Source organism: Thermobia domestica, chromosome 13 (genome assembly GCF_964235325.1).
Source record: "Thermobia domestica chromosome 13, izTheDome1.hap1.1, whole genome shotgun sequence".
NCBI classification, from domain to species: domain Eukaryota; kingdom Metazoa; phylum Arthropoda; class Insecta; order Zygentoma; family Lepismatidae; genus Thermobia; species Thermobia domestica.
In genome coordinates this window covers 19,233,786-19,251,245 of record NC_137466.1, presented here as the reverse complement: position 1 = coordinate 19,251,245, position 17,460 = coordinate 19,233,786, and positions in this window count along the sequence as shown.

Genomic DNA, 17,460 nt, shown 5'->3' with positions numbered 1-17,460 from the left:
GATTCGAAGACGCTACTCGACACCTGCATGACCAGTGACAAACCCTGCGTGTATTACTATACAATAAAACCGTTTTGTGGCTATAACAGCATTGCGTTTACGGCACATGTTCTTCTTGAGTTAGTTGTTAGTGACCGTAACCAGCGCTTGAAAATGCCCTCGCGTTTCCACTCGTATCGCTATTTCTGAGAATATTTTTTAAAACTTTTGATTTGAATCATTGCCCACTCTATTCTTCTTACGGGTTTCGGATGTGAAACAAACGAAGGTCTTTTTCGTGAAATAATATTTTACGCGACCGAATGATCCAAGGTTTGCAGAGCAAAATAAGGCATTAGAAACCCAATTCGTCTGATATTCATCTCGTATTGATTTTTTTTATTTGAATATTTCTGGAGAAATCAAGTTTATTTGCATTCTGGGACTGATTCAGGACAAGAAGAATTTGAAAAGGAATAAACTGAAGTCCATAGTCTAAAGGAGAGGCTCGAAAGCTTGTTCACAAACTAGATGTCCTTGCTCCTTCACGTATGCAGCCACTTCGAATCTGTGATTGGCGAGGGAGAAAACTTCTTAAACTTCTTTGCATCGTGACACTGGCGAACTTCAAATACACGAAGCATCTTGAGTCTCGAAAAAGGAAAGAAAAGTCGATGTAAGTCTTGATCCTGTTTCACCTGCATCTTCCGGCAGTATTTCCTCATTGGCAATGATCGATTACCTAAAATTATGTGTGCGATATCCTTGGAAAAACAACAGTATGCAATTTCGAAGAATTAAAACTGGTTAATTAAAGAACCTTATGGGTTAAAATATTATTGTAGTACTATCATTTTCTAATAACTTCAACGAAAAAATTAGTCATTCGATAATAAATGACACTAATTTTTTCGTTGAAGTTATTTACTTGTAGCACCTACACAAATGAAGCACTAATGTTAGGTATTGATGCACTAACAAGGGAAAAGAGGGAGATTATATATCGAAGTGGAAGATGGTTTATATACCAATTGAAAGCACTAATGACACCTATTACGAAACTGTAATAAAAATTTTCCGAATGCATATACTGTGCGAGTTATATGAATATACAGGGTGTCCAGAAAATCTCCTTCCACCCCTAGAAATCGCAAACGATGAGACAGATGCCAAAACAGGGCAACACGTGTTGGTTCAGTTTAGAAGTACAACGTATCAAAGCAAAAAGTGTTGTCTCAGGGTCACCCGCGGGGTCCCAGGCGGGTCCAACTCAAAAATTGCAAAAGGTAAGGGGGTCAAGTAAGATATCGTTGGAAACCTGTTCGGAAATGAAAGGAAACGAAACAAGTATTGACTCTCTAAAATTATCCTGTGCAAAATGGCGACCGATCAAAATGTGAGCAAAAACGTCAAGTAAAAAGTCTATGGCCACCAAAAAAAGAAAATTAAACGATGAGACAGATGTCAAAACAGGAAAACATGTCTGTCATCATTTCAAAAGTACAATGATTGACAGTAAAAATATTTTCCCAGGTTCCTCCACAGGGTCGCAGGCGGATTCCTACTGAAAATTTTCAAATTGCAACAGGGGTCAAGTAGCACATCGTTTAATGTTGTTGTTAAATGAAAGTAAATGAAACAAGTTTGGACGCTCTACGATAATACTCTGCAAACATCTTGGGCTTTAGTTCTTTTTTCTGTAGTTGGGTTTTAGTTTATTTTCACTTTAATCTTGTAATCAACGTAAAGGAAATACCCCTACTGTGAGATTCTGCTCTTTGGGCCTAGTATTATTTAAATAAATAAAAACATAATAAAATAAAAGCAAATTAAGAAATAAGAAAAGAAAAGGCATTTGACATTTTTGAATATAGAACTGAGTAGTTAACGTATAATGTACAACCATGAACATAAATAAGTAAGAGATTGGAACCATAAGAAATAAAGATTCTTACCTCTACTTATTTATGTTTATGACTGTACAATAATGGCACTTATGCTCGTTGTCTGGATTATCAATTATAAAATGATTTTTAAAAAATGCTTGCATCAGGAACAGAGAATACCTGCAAATGTCTCACAATGACAACAAGGGCCGATTGCAAAATGGAAAGTGAGTGCACTCGGAGAATCATAATGAAGATTTACATTTTGACCGGAGGCCATTTTACACAGGGTAATTTTAGAAAGTCGAGACTTGTTCCGTTCTGTTTCATTTCCCAACAGCTTTCCAACGATATGCTATTTGACCTTCCATGTCATTTGAAAATTTTGAGTAGTACCCCGCCCGGGATCCTGTGGAGGACCCTTGGACACACATTTTTACTTCCAATCATTGTATTTTTGAAAAGATGACACATGTTTTCCTGTTTTGATCTGTCTCATCGTTTAAATTTATTTTTTGGTGGCCATAGACTCTACAATGACGTTTTTTGGTGACATTTTGACCGACCGCCATTTTGCACAAGGTAATTTTAGAAATTCGAGACTTGTTCCGTCTTCTTATTTTATATATATATATATATATATATTAATTTGTGTTTGTGTTGTGGTTTCGTTTAAAAATCTCTTCCTTCGCCTTGTCCTTCAAACAAAAATGAATGAATAATAAAATAAATAAAGCAAAAAAAAAAAAAAAAAAATGCAACGATCATAGCACTGTTTCCGTTAAACTTTCAGGTGCCGAAATTGAAAGGTTGTCATCTGAGCAATCAAAGAACGTCATCTTTCATTTCCCAACAGGTTTCCAACGATATGCTACTTGACCCTCTTACCTTGTGCAATTTCTGAGTTATACCCCGCCTGGGGCCCTGCGAGTGGCCCTGGGACAAAATTTTTGCTTTGATATGTTGTACTTTTTAAATGATCAAACACGTGTTTCCTTGTTTTAGCATCTGTCTCATCGTTTGCGACTTCTAGGGTTGGAAACGGATTTTCTGGACACCCTGTATATTCATATAACTCGCACAGTATATATATGCATTCTTGAATATTTTTATTCCAGTTTCGTAACAGGCGTCATTAGTGCTTTCGATTGGTATATAATCCATCTTCCACTTCGATATATAATCTCCCTCTCTTCCCTTGTAAGAAGCACTAACGATGCACTAGCAATAGCGTTGTAAAGGCCTGAAAAAAACGGAAATTTTGTTTTTCCCCGAGGTTGAGAAAAACGGAAAAAATGGGAAAAATTGAAATTTTCGAATATTTTACTACATTATGCTTTTAAAATGAAAACTATTTTATATTTAGTAGTTTACAGTTAATAACATTGAGTAGTTACGTTTCTTGTATTAGAATAGGGAAATTTTGTGGCAACAAATAAATTTGCACCACTCCTTTCAAGTTAGCACCGTGATAGAATGGAATTATGGCTACAAAAGATACAAAAATAAAATCTTAGTTAGATTAATTAACATAGACGCATTTAAATTGTCTTAAGAAATCTTACAAAGTTACCGTTTTTTGGCAGGGAAGTGTTTAAAAAAAAAACAGATCCAGAATCATTTTAGTTAATACCAGTATGTTAAAATCAAATATATATATTATAGAGATACGTATCTTCCTTGTGCTGTGTAAAATTTCCTTGAACCCATTAAAAAGATCTTTTGTTCGGAAATATTGGCAAAACCCAGAAAATATAATTTAAAAACTATTTCTTCACCTGATGCTAATCTTATTTTCTGTAACCTGTCTGCAGCTTATATCCAACGTATTTCGCTAGCATGAAAAATACTTAAAACAACAGCTTTTAATTTTACTTTTTAGTTTTCTATCTGATAAAAATCTCTCTTTATTATTTGTATATTTTTCGAACAACTCAAAAAGAGAAATATTCTTATTTACATATTCACACACACACCGCACAAGTACGTAAATTTGAGCAGCGACAAATATATTAAAGAATTTAACATGTGAAACTTCCGTTCCTTATTATTTAAAAAACTAGCAGAATACCCGTTCTCCGCACGGGGAGAATACGTTTCATTTTGGGTATAAAGGGGACCAAAACTGTCACCAATGAACTTAGGGACCCCCAAAACTATGAATTCGACACTCGTATCAGTCATTATCAAATACTTTTACATGTCACCCTTCCCTTTTTGGAGTACTAATGGGGGCTGGATTTGGATTTAAATGGCATCAGAAGTATCACTGTTTATCTCAGTCACCCCGAAAACTACGGATTCGACACTAATATTAGGCATTTTCGATCATTTTTATATATTTACCCTTTCTCCCTGTCCCAAGTTGTGGGACTGAATTTGGATTTAAACAGTATCGGAAATGTTAATGTTCATCCCAGGACCCCAAAAACAATGGATTCGACGCAAATATCGGTCATTTTCGATCATTATATATGTATATATATATATATATATATATATATATATATATATATATATATATATATATATATATATATACAGTGGCGGATCCAGGATATGGTCAAGGGAGGGGCTAAACCATAGTTTGCCGTTTTATCCAGTGTAAAGCAGGATTGAAGTCCATTTTATTTAGTGTACACCTGACCATCAAGGGGGGCTATAGCCCCTATAGCTCCCCCTTCGATCCGCCATTATATATATATATATATATATATATATATATACAGGGGCGGATCCAGGATATGATCAAGGGAGGGGCTAAACCATATTTTACCGTTTTATCCAGTGTAAAGCAGGATTGAAGCCCATTTTATCCAGTGTATACGTGAGCGTCAAGTTGGGGGCTATAGCCCCTATAGCCCCTCCCTTGGATCCGCCACTGTATATAAATATATATATATATATATATATATATATATATATATATATATATATATATATATATATATATATATATATATATATGTATATATATATGTATGTATATATATACCATCTCCCCCGCCTCCAAGTTACGAGGATGAAATGTGATTTAAACGACATCGGAAGTGTAACTGTTCATATCAGCGACCGCAAAAACTATGGATTCGATACTAGTATCGTTCATTTTGGATTATATTTGTACATCTCCCCGCCCCAAGCTGTGGGGATGTATTTGGTATTTGGATTTAAGCGCCATCGGATATGTCACTGCTCATCTCAGCGACCCCCCGATTTGACACTAATATCGGCCATTTTCAGTAATTTTTGTATATCTCTTCGTACCCAAGTTGCGTGCCTGAATTTGGATTTAAACGGCATCGGAAGTGGTAGGCTACTGTTCATCACAGCAACTCCAAAGAACTATGGATTCGACACTAATATGGGTCATTTTCGATCATTTGTATATATATATATATATATATATATATATATATATATATATATATATATATATATATATATATATATATATATATATTTAATATATATATATTTAATATATATATATTTAATATATATATATCCTCTCTCCCGGCCCTAAGTCACGGCGCTGAATTTGGATTTAAATGACATTAGAAGGTCACTACTCATCCCAGTGACCCGAAAACTATGGATTCGAAAATAATATCAGTCAATCTCGATCATTGTTTTATATATCATCCTCTTCCCCTCCCTAAAGTCGCCGTTGAATTTGGATTTACACTGCATCGGAAATGTGACTCTTCATCTCAGGGGCGCTGAAAACTATGGATTCACATTAATATAAATCATTAATATAAATCATCATTTTTATATATCTTTCCCCTCTTCGAATTTACGGGGATAAATTTGGATTTAAACGGTATAGAAAGTGTCACGGTTCACCCCAGCGACCCCGAAAAATATGGATTTGACAATAGTATCGGTTAGTTTCGATCATTTTATATATATATATATTTCCCCTTCCCGCTCCCCTAAGTTGTGGTCCTGAAATTTTATTTAACAGCTTCGGAAGTGTTACAGTTCATCTCAGCAACCCCGAAAACTATGGATTTGACACTAATGTCGGTCATTTTCCATCATTTTATATATCTCCCCTCCCCTTCCTCCAAGTTGCAGTGCTGAATTTGAATTTGAGCTTCATCGGAAATGTCACTGTTCATCTCAGCAACCCCAAAAACTATGGGTTCGACACTAAGATGGGTAATTTTCAATATATATCCGCACTTCCTTCTTCCAAGGTTCACCTTCAAAGTGAAATGGCAAAATCCATCCCAGGTCCGAACCTCTTCATGTTGAAAATTTTTATCGACATCAGTCTGGTAGTTCAAGAGTTGTTAAGTTAGAAGTATAATCACTTTCTTTTTTATATGTATAGATAATTTGTTGCACTAGAAAGTAGGTATTTGTTTACATACAAAATTTTGTACATAAAGTTTATATTAAAATCTGTATTTGAATATTAAATAATTGTAATTATATATCTTAGCGCATGAGTATTAGTGAAATTTGCCTACTGCTCTTTGTATTAAGAAGTAATTTGAAATGAAATGAAAATGTCTTTATTGAAACGTGCGAGGTTCAGCCATGGTTGCTTTACCACCTAACCCTTGTCAAAAGAATACAATATTAAACATTACACATCAAAAGGAACGGAAAAAATAAAAAATACAAGTAAGAGAATAAATCAGAAAATAAACAAGTCACATATGGAATAAAATGTATCGATATTGTTGGATTTAGCTAAGTTGATACATAAAACTGTACATGACGTAAGTGCCAGAGGCGAGTCGTTGGGATTTCATCAAAAGTGATTTTAATGAATTTCGGAATGAATTAAATGACTCTATTTCCGTGAGGGCTTTTGGTATCGTATTCCATACTCTCGGACCTGTTCTAGAAAATGATATTTACACTATCTTCAGCTTAAGTCTTGGTATATTGAATTTCTCACTGTTACGCGTAACGTGAGAGTGAATATGTGACCGCTTTGTAAATTTACAATATAATTATTGTGGGGATTGAGTTTTAAGGATTTCATATATCAGACAACAATAGCGCAGGCATCTTCTTCTTGACATTGTTAAAATATCGTTTCTATTTAATAATGGTAGGTAAAATTAACCAAATTTCACCAGATCAAAGAGCACATTAAGAACTCAGTTAAATTCAAGAGCCCTATTTGTTGCAACAGAAACGCTTCATGATGGTATAAGTGTATGCAATTGTAAAAGTTCTATAATTAATGCACAACTAGGAGTAAACGACTAAAAGCCACATAAAAGAAATGAGTGCAGACTATTAATTTTCATGAATATTTCCAACAGTTTTATTTTCGAGTGCCTCTTTTTTCTTCAATATTCAAAACATTCAAATTTCACACGTTCGAAAAAAAACGGTTCCATCACTAGTAAAACTAACCTAATGCAAAGATTTTTGTTATTTTCCCAATTTCTCCGGAAAGAACTTTTTTTTTACCAGCAGGTTCAAAATTTCCGGAAATTTTACAACTCCTACTAGCGATTGCACTAGAACTGATGATTAGTGCTTTTGAAATAGGTAGGAATTTGAAGCTAGGATTAGTTCCCCATGTATTTCTTATGGGAGTTTCGTGACATGTAATTGTGTATAACTACACTAATATTGAAGCACTAACAAAACTCTTAGTGTTTTCTATAAGCACTGACGATGCACTATCGAATGGCACCAATTTTTTCGTTGAAGTTTTTTTTACTTGTAGCACATACACTAATGAAGCACTAATGTTAGATATTGATGCACAAAGAAGCACTAACGATTCACTAGCGATTGCACTACGACAGATCATTAGTGCTTTTGAATTTTGGGGGATTTGACACAATGAATAATTTCCCGTCTATTTCTTATGGGGGTTTCGTGACATTAAATTCTCCATAAGTACACTAATAGTGAAACACTAACGAAACTGTTACTGTTTTCTAGAAGCACTAAGGATGCAGTAACGAACTGCACTAATTTTTCCGTTAGTACTTTAAGTAGGGGGTTGCAAGTTGACGCTGGCCCCCAAAGGTTTTTTACTTCTAGCATCTACACTAATGAAGCACTAACGTAGTAGTAGGAATCTCGTTAAAGAGACCGTACTAACGATAAATTAAGTAATTGTAATGGGTTTCATCATGTTTTACATTGTATAGAAAGTGTCGTGTTGTTAATTGCTACATGGTTGAAAGTAGGTCTTGATTTCTAAAATGTGTATGACATTTGTGAGATGTTATTGACCTTCGATGCTTGCTGTGGCCTGCAGGACCATGGTTCCTGAAGAGTGCCCCTGTGTAGAGACCTCCTATAGCGCTTGGGCACTGAAAATGGCCTCCAGAAGCTTTTTGAGGGTTCGTATGCCAAAGTATACTTGTTGTTAAAGTGTTCCCTGACTTTCCAGGTTTGATTCTAAGTACAGTATAAAAATTAGTTGTTAAAACTTGATTCTTATGTTCCCTGTAGCCCTGAGACTCCAAATGTAAAAATGACCCCTGTAGGAGAAGAGGAAGAGAATCGCCCTCTGCCCTCTTCAAATTTGAACACTCGGTGATCGTACTAAAATGGGGATCGAACTCGGGATTTCCAGGGCAAAGGCGCGCACGCTAACCGATTACTCACGGAGGACATTGGATATTCATTTATTCGAACACTCTGTGTGCGCTTGCTAAAATGGGAATCGAACTCTGAATGAGTGAGATTAGAAATTCTGTTTCGTAGGAATAAAAATTCCTACGCCAAAGGCATGCATAATAAGGGCTTAGTCATCGCATGCATAATAAGTGCTTAGACCCCATTGAGTGGCATTAGAAACTATGTTACGTACGAATAAAAAGAGTGGGGATCGAACTTAGGATTGCTAGGGCAAAGGCGCGCACGCTAACTGATTACTCACGGAGGAAATTGGATATTCATTCATTCATTCGAACACTCTTTTCTTCGTATCTTTTATTTTCTCTTAATTTACTCAATGAACATTCAGGTATAGCACGATGCGGACCAATCTTCACATACATCAATTTCTCAAGACTTCACGAGACTTATTGAAAGCTAACAGGAAAACTTGCTGTTTTTGAGTGAAAGTGTCTCTGTATGCGTGACGTCAAGGCTTTACGTCAGCCACCACCTAGATCACATTGCCATGTGGCTGGCATTCAATATGCATTACAGGAAACATGTATGAAGCTTCGCTTTGCTGCCAGTGGCCTCTTGTACTTCACCCCCTTCCTCTCTTTGTACTTGTGAACACTCTGTCTATGTGGTTGGCCTGGTTGAGGATGGGAAAGCCGTGGCGCTAGTATGCAGACAGATTTCACCTTCCCCTCTTTATACTTGTGAACAGTCTCTGTGTGTGATTGAGCTGGGCGATGTGGGGCTGAAAGGGATGCAGCGAGTGACTCTGACTGAACTGGATGGCCAACTTTCCTCTTGGTAGAGAGATGATAGAAAATTGTTGTTTGTTGAAAAATAGATGAACATAATTTTTTGTCTTTAAAAGCATTAAGAAAATGACACTATCACCATTTGTAATCAGCACAATTGAATGGCCATGCATTAGAATGAAATCCTATCGCACTGTCAGAACATGAAGTTTAGCTGCGAATCTCAAATTCAATCTATGAAAAACATGTCCGCAATAATACAGAGTACCATGTAGATTGCATCTTGAATTTTTTTTCAGATAAGATATAAATACAATCTCTTATTTGCGTAAAAATTTGTAATATGTGAAAAGTCTCGTGTTGTATGAAATAGTCTATGACTTTTTGCAGAGAAAATGTTAAATAATGCTGGATGAATGATCTCCCAATGTCCAACGTAAGTTTTATAAACCCTGATCTTTTTCCCTTTTTCATTATATTGTGATATTAAGCTGTGTATATACTATGCTAATTACGTGATTAAGCTGTTATTTTCTTCGTCTTAGAAGATACATGTAAGTTGTTCTCTTTTTCTACTTTATTTTATCGTCTTCTTTTTTGTATGAAAAAGGTTAAGAGTGAGTTTACAGTGTTCCAAAATGGTGGGATGAAAAGCGGGAGGACAAGGGAAAGCTCCGGGAAAACCCACAGGAACAAACACATTGTTTTCTACAAAGTTAGCTTGTTGAAAACTGTTATATTTATTTTTCTTTTCTATGAAAAGGCGTTAAGAGGAACTTGTTACGATATGATAAATAATAATAACTTCTAATCTTTGAGATAATGCTGGAATGCAAATGTAGGAGTAAATATTAGAACCCCGGGAAAATCCACGGACAGTTATTTTATGGTACAAACCTACATTGTTGAGAATTATTTTATTCTTTTCTATGAAAGGACTTTAAGAGGGAGTTTACATTGTATGAAAAATGATGGAATGGGAACGTGGAAGGATATGGGAGAATACTGGGAAAAACGACAAGGTCAAACGCATTATATACTATAAACCTACATTGTTGAGAAACAGTTTAGCACTTATTTACACAATAATAAGTTTTAATGTTCGAAAAAATTATGGAGTGATAATGTAGGAGTAAACGGGAGAAACCTGCGAAAACAATAGGGGAAAACTCATTGTATACTATAAACCTACATTGTTGAGAAGCAGCCAAGCTATAAGCTTTGAAAAATTGATAGACTGAAGAAATTGATAGACGGAAGAAGAAAAGGAAACGGGAGAAATCAGGAAAAACATACGGACACAAACGTATTGTGTACTATAAACATTGTTACTGAAAACTGTTATATTTATTTTCTTCTTTTCTATAAAAAAGGGGTTCAGACTAATTTGTTACGATGTGATAAATAATAATAAGTTGGTCTGAAGAAAACGGGAAGAACCCCGAGAAAACTCATGTTCATACAGAATTTCTTGTTGTTTTTAAAATGTATAATTTATAAGATAAATGCAGAATTTAGGAAGTAAGAGTTGAATTATTGTTATATGTAGTTTATTGCTCAACACCATGGATATACGAGACGTGGACCTATACTTTTTACCGGCCATTTTTAATTTGTTAATAGCTTACTACATAGCCTAGAAAAAGAAACTATTGGTAGAAAAAAGCAAGCAAAATATTTTTGTATATTTTCACAAGAATTTGGTCGTAGCGATTTTACCGACAATCCAGGGAGCATAATCCAGCATGTCAGGGTACCGAACCCGATTTTTACATCTCAGGCGTGATCCACGGAACGTTTTGCGCACGCAGACCCTCATTTGCGGACTGCACGTGAGTTTCTAACTTTAAAAACACGATGGATAGACGCTTTTGCTCGGGCTTGAACCTGGGTTTCCCACGCTAGAAGCCCAAACGATACGCGCTATTGCTGGCGTTTTAACGCCAAACGCACCCCAACAGAGACCAACCTACGGCATAGATGCTGACGCTGGGATTAGAACTTAAATCTTCTACTGCAGAAGACACGATGGGTAGATGCTTTTGCCGGGGTTCAAACTTAAAATTTTTGACGGAGATGTGTATAATTACCATTTTTTGTGTTTACGGAGTGATTTCAATTTTTGTTCATTTGCTTCCCGAAGGAAGTTCAGATTATGTACTAGGGTCACCCCTCCGGTATCGCTATGTACCCCCAAAACCTTTGAGAGGAACGGAATAAATTTTTATGTTAGGAGGTGTTCAATATTATAGCTGAAGTAAGAAAACGTTATAAACCTTTTCGGGATCTTATGGTACAAGTTGTACCATACGGGTGTACATTGCATTATAACTCTCCCATTTGAGATTTTTTGTCCGGGATTTATTTTCATGTCCAGAGGACTATAGAAGACGTTATGTGTGTTTTCACATCTTCCTGCGTCGAGACATAGGAGGTGATGACGTCATAGTTTAAAGAATATATATTTTCTTTTATTAAGCCTATGTTCATTATTTTTGGCGGCCTTATTTTCGCACGTAGAAGATTGAAATTTTTGCACAAACATTCAGTCCACCGAGTAGTATTTAACAGATTTTTCAGATTTCTGCGTTAACGGAAGGGGGTCCAGGGGAAAAGAGGGATATGTTTTTTTTAACCAAAAAACCCTTTTTCACTATTTTTACGCCTGAGATAAATGATGGATACACGTAAATGTTACCGTCTGAAAGGCAGTTCTATTCTCAAGAGAATGATGTGGAAACCGCGATCCTAGGTTAATTAGGGATTTTTCAGGGAATTTTTATCAAAATATCCTTCTGTATAGGGGAATATGTTTGTAGGGGAATATGGGGCATTGTCGGTATATTTTTTGCGGGCTTATTTTTGCACCTAGAAGATTGAAATTGTGCAGAAACATTTAGTCCACCAAGTAGTATTTAACAGATTTTTCTCAGATCTGTGCGTTACAACAGGAAGGGTCCAGAAGGGCAAAAAGTTGAAAAAAGGGATATTTTTACCAAGATATCCATTTCTTCGGGATTTTCTCGCCTTAGGTACATGGTGTAGACATGTGAATGTACCGCCTAAAAGTCAGTTCTATTCTGAAGAGAATGATTGGCGGATTATAGTTCTAGGGTAAATAGAACTGAGATCAAGGTTTTTGCGGTAATTTGGGGATTGTGGGGATTCTTGATAAAATTTTTCCCGCCCTTACTATTCAAGATAGAAACTTGAAATTTGGCACACACATTCAGTCTACCGAGTACTATTTATCAGATTTTTGAGATCTCTACGTTCACACAGGACCGTTCCAGAAGGGCCCAAACTGTAAAAAGAACGTTTTCCCTCCGAAATTTTGCCTTTGATATCACTTTTTCCTCTCTTGGTGTATGGTATAGGGATGTGGGACGATTGGAAAACCTGTTTCAATCTGTAGAGATTGAGGTTGAACCATGATCCTAGGATAAATAGTGACGATGCAATAGTTGCTTGACTGAAAGTCTAAAAAATATCCCAAAAACACAAGATCCAGAAAGGGTTAAAATTAGTTTTCTGATAATTATTCGAACACTGTTTTTTACGGATTGATTTCAATGTAATGCCATAAAGAGAAACTGTTTCAAAAATACTAAAATGAGTGAGCATAGTAATTATTTACTGATTCGCTTGTGCAATCTCTGCTTTTGTGTTCTTTCGTTTTTTTATTAAAAATTCAGATAAATTATACTCCGAAAATACTAAAACCTCGTAATAAATTATTCGAGCACTTCGTGTGGACCAATAAAACTGTGTAATTCCATGAAGAATGTTATAGCACTACGATTGGTGCCGTTGATAAGAACTAAATGATTTTTCAACTTGGGCTATTGTATGCAATACGCGGTGGGGGAGCCCCGAAACTGGTGGTACGACATGCAAACCTCTATGATTATTAAATTCGTGTAATTGTTTAAAATGCTCATTAGGTATGATACTTTTTAAAATTGTCATTTATTTACAATAAATTTATATTGTATAGAAGATTACTCACCACAATATGGAGATTCCACGCACGGACTCCGGACCTGAACAACACTTTACAGTAAACTGAACAGAAGTTCAAAAATTTGACACCAGATATCTCTACTAGTAGCAGTGTTGGCATACATGGTGGAACGTGTCGGCATACATGGCACGAGGTGATGTATTAGCTATTTATCTGGCTTTGATATTTCGTTTTACACCGTCATAAATAAAAGATCAAATAGGACTTTCGTCTACCTTTTTAAGCAGTTGTTTTTAAATATATATATAGAATTTTAAACGAGATAATATTTTTATTGAGATCCATTATTATTATGTTACAGTGAGTCAATGTTTTCTTCCGTACATATGAACGCTATGATCAGGCTCAGAGAAAACTTACGTATTTATTATCTTGTGGGGAAGGTCAAGTAGACAGAATAAAGAATACGGAGTTCTCATACTTTTTTGATTTTGGGACGCTGTTTCGGAACAATGCTTAATCCCGTCTGAAAACATCATAGTCGTGACCGCTCAAGAAAATCATAACTTGAGTAATAATAATATAAATAAATTAACTAATGAAGATTTAGCATTTTTGGATGAATCAGATGGGATTGATAACCTAAATTCCGTTGAAGAAGATATGTGGAGATTGGTTGAAAATGAGGACGAGGCTGTGATTACACCCACGCAAGAGGTCCAGGGACAAAATCCTGTATACAACCCCCTCTTGAACATTTTGTACAAGATGTGGCTATGGGAACCAATCTGATACTGAGCCTGGCCTGTCATGTACCCCTGTTCCAATATTGGTCGGGTATGGGAGTAATTATAGTAATAGTACAAGTGGCACTAGTACTAGTAGTAGTAACATAATAATAATAATAGTGAGATGCAAAATAAATAGTATCTTCGAAGTTGTGTGAGAAAGCAGAAAAATTTTACGAAAGTTTCAACTTACGGGCCATGAACTCGCCGTTAGACGTGATGGTAATGAGAAAAACTTTGATAACCCATAGGCCTATATTGAAAGTTTAATTGATTTTGCGTTGGAACATGTGATATCCAATGCGCGTCCAACAGATTTTATCGGGCTATACATAGATAGCAGTAACAGTATATACAACAAGCCTGTGTATTTTCTACGGAGAAGAAAGGGCGATTTCTCTGCTAAAACGGTCATCACCTCAGTTGAACGTGTATTAAATTCAAATGAGTGGTTGCTTTTGGGGCATGACGTACTGTTTCGGTTCCATGTTACCGAGAGCATTTATGAAAGGAGAAGAAATGAAACGAGTACAAGAAAGTATCAGGTCTATTTGGAAAAGCGTTTAATACTCATAGAAAACAAAAATATTTATTGCCTTCCCCTTCCAATTGTTTTGTGGCAAGTAAACCTCCACGGCACAAAACATGATTTGTACAATTCAAAAAGAAAAAAACATTGTTACATGGTTTGTTAAAGCAGAAGCTCTCTGTGAGAAGGCATGAGTTAACGTTAAAACTAAGGGAGGCTGTGACATTACAGATGTTGATGCCTTCCAATGTTATTTGCAAAGGGAGAATCAAATTGTAATTTATGAGGAGCATGAAAAGAAAAACCGGGAATATATAGTTCGTTACCCAGGACAGCCAGCAGAAATTAAGATTTTTATTTACTATCAAAGAGGTGGTACTGTAGGCCATTTCGAACCTATTCATAATATTAAAACATTCCTCAATAAAAGGAAGTATTGTTATTATTGTTTGGAAGGGTATAATAGTCAGTTTTATTAACACAAGTGTGAAACTCAATGTTCTCTTTGCGAACACAAGCACGAACGTGATTATACTAGTCACAAAATTAAATGTGATGCATGCAATAGGGTTTGCAGACGGTATATGTTTTGGGAATCACGTGAAGCGTAATATAGCGGGTAGATCTGTTTGTGATAATGTTAAGGTCTGCGTTGATTGCGGTGTCATGTTTGATAACAAACGTCGAAAATCTGTTCACGTGTGTGGTGAACATTTCTGTTCGACATGTCGTATGTATGTTGATATAAACCACACATTTTTATTCGGAGACAAATCCCTGTACATATTAATAAGTTTATGTACATCGCCTATGAAGGAGAGACTGTTGAAGGCGCCGAATGCGCGCGGTAAAAGGGAACACGAAGTTGTGCTTGTGTGTTGACAGCATATCTGTAACAATTGTATAAATAAAGGTATTGATGATGCTCTTAAAACATGCGGTGATAATGTTGGAAATCGTTCGTTTTTTTAAGACAGTGACGGCGTTTATTAACCATGTGTTAGTAGAGCGCAATGTCATTAGCAGAATAGAAGCCATAGTTCATAATACTTGGCGTTACGATGGTCTTTTCTGCCTTAGAAATCTAATAGAATAGCAGCATCTTATTCGTAATGTACTTATCCAGGATGAGAAAATTTTTACATTTAACATCGGCAATCGTATTTTTTCAGAGATTCTTTTCTTTTCCTTGGTGTGAAATTATCCAAATTACCCAAAAATTTACTCCTTAGTAAAAATTTCAAGAAGGGAGGTCTAACATATTTGTTTAATACAGAAGAAAATCAAAATTATGTTGGTCTCTATCCCACGCTTGAGGTTTACGAACCTGAGTCCCGTTCAACTGAAAGAAACAATTGAAAGCCAGGTACAAAGAACGGGCGCTAAGTGGCGAGGAGTTTAACCTCGAAAATGAAATGCTCTCTTATTGTGAGAATGACGTTAGAGTTCTTGCAGAAGCGATCATCAAATTTAGCGACATTATCGAAGAGAAAACGAATGGTTTACAATGTATCATTACTTCATCCAACATTGGAAGTCTTTCGATGCGAGGGGAGCGCGGTGGCTCAGTTATAGAGCGTTCACCTCCGGTGCTTGGGGTCCGTGGTTCGATTGCAGCTCGCGTCGTGTGGTGGACAAACACCGTGCTCGTGGGTTTTCTCGGGGTTCTCCCGTTTCTTTCCAATTTCTTCATTAAACCATTTCACTCATCTCTCATTATCACCGTCTCCTTTAGCCTAACCGGCATAAGCGTGGGACGCTAACAAAGATTTCATTTCCTTTTCTTCCGATGCGTGCATATCGTAGCTTGCACTTACCTGAAAGTACTATTCCCGTAATTCCCGCGTTGGGTTTGTATCATAAGTTAAAGTATAGTACGAAGGTTATGTAATTGCTTATGTATATGGACGAACAATTAGGGATAGAAATCCACCATGCTGGCAGATGTGGGGAAAAGTGTATTGGTAGGTACAAGTTGGTTGGATGGCACGAAGGACAACGCTTCCTTTGACTTGAATGGGTACTTTTCTACAGTTGTAATAGGTGTTTCACTTTTAACCGCGACGCCATTTTACATGACGCTCATGACTCGTACAATACGATGGAAAAAGATACAAACAAACAATGCTGTGCCGTACCTGAAAGGTATAGGTATAAACTTATATGAAGTGTGGGAATGTTCTTGGGATAACAAGGTAAAAACGTATAACGAAGTACAAAGCTTTATTAAAGAACGTTGTACTAATTTGCCTGATTTTCTTATTCCCAAGAATTGTTACAACAGCGGGCGCACTGTGTTTCGTTCTTACGTCAATTGTGGGGGTAATGACGTCATTAATTATTTAGATATCACAAGTTTATACCCGTGTGTGATGGCATGTAAACCTGTGCCGGTTAATTCACCTAAGATACATACGGAGCCGGATTTTCCAAATGCGGAAAGTATTCATGGTGTTGTGAAATGCACTACATTGCCCCCAAAAGACATATTTTCCAATTCTGCCGTACGTTTGGGGAGGCCGATTACTTTTCGGTCTCTGTCGTACATGTATGGAAGAGGAAAAGTACTAACTATTGTACTCATAGTGACGCTAAGTGTGCTCTTAAAGGGAAATTCTACACTTCGGAGTTGCACCTTGCTCTTCAAAAAGGTTACAAAATACACTAAATATGGGAATTCGAATTCATGGGTCCTGAAGAGAGGAATTCAGGTGGTTTGTTCGGAATTTATGTGAATTCCTTCCTTCAGATGAAGCAGGAAGATTTGTTTTCCCGCTTATTATAAAGCTTAAGAAGACAAATAAAGATATATCGAGGAATATTTTGCCTATGCCTGCATTTAAATTATGATAACATTAGGACGAACCCGGGACTGAGTCAATGTGCAAAACAATACATCCACTCATTTTATTATAAACGGGGACAATGCACTGATATGTCACATTGTGTAATC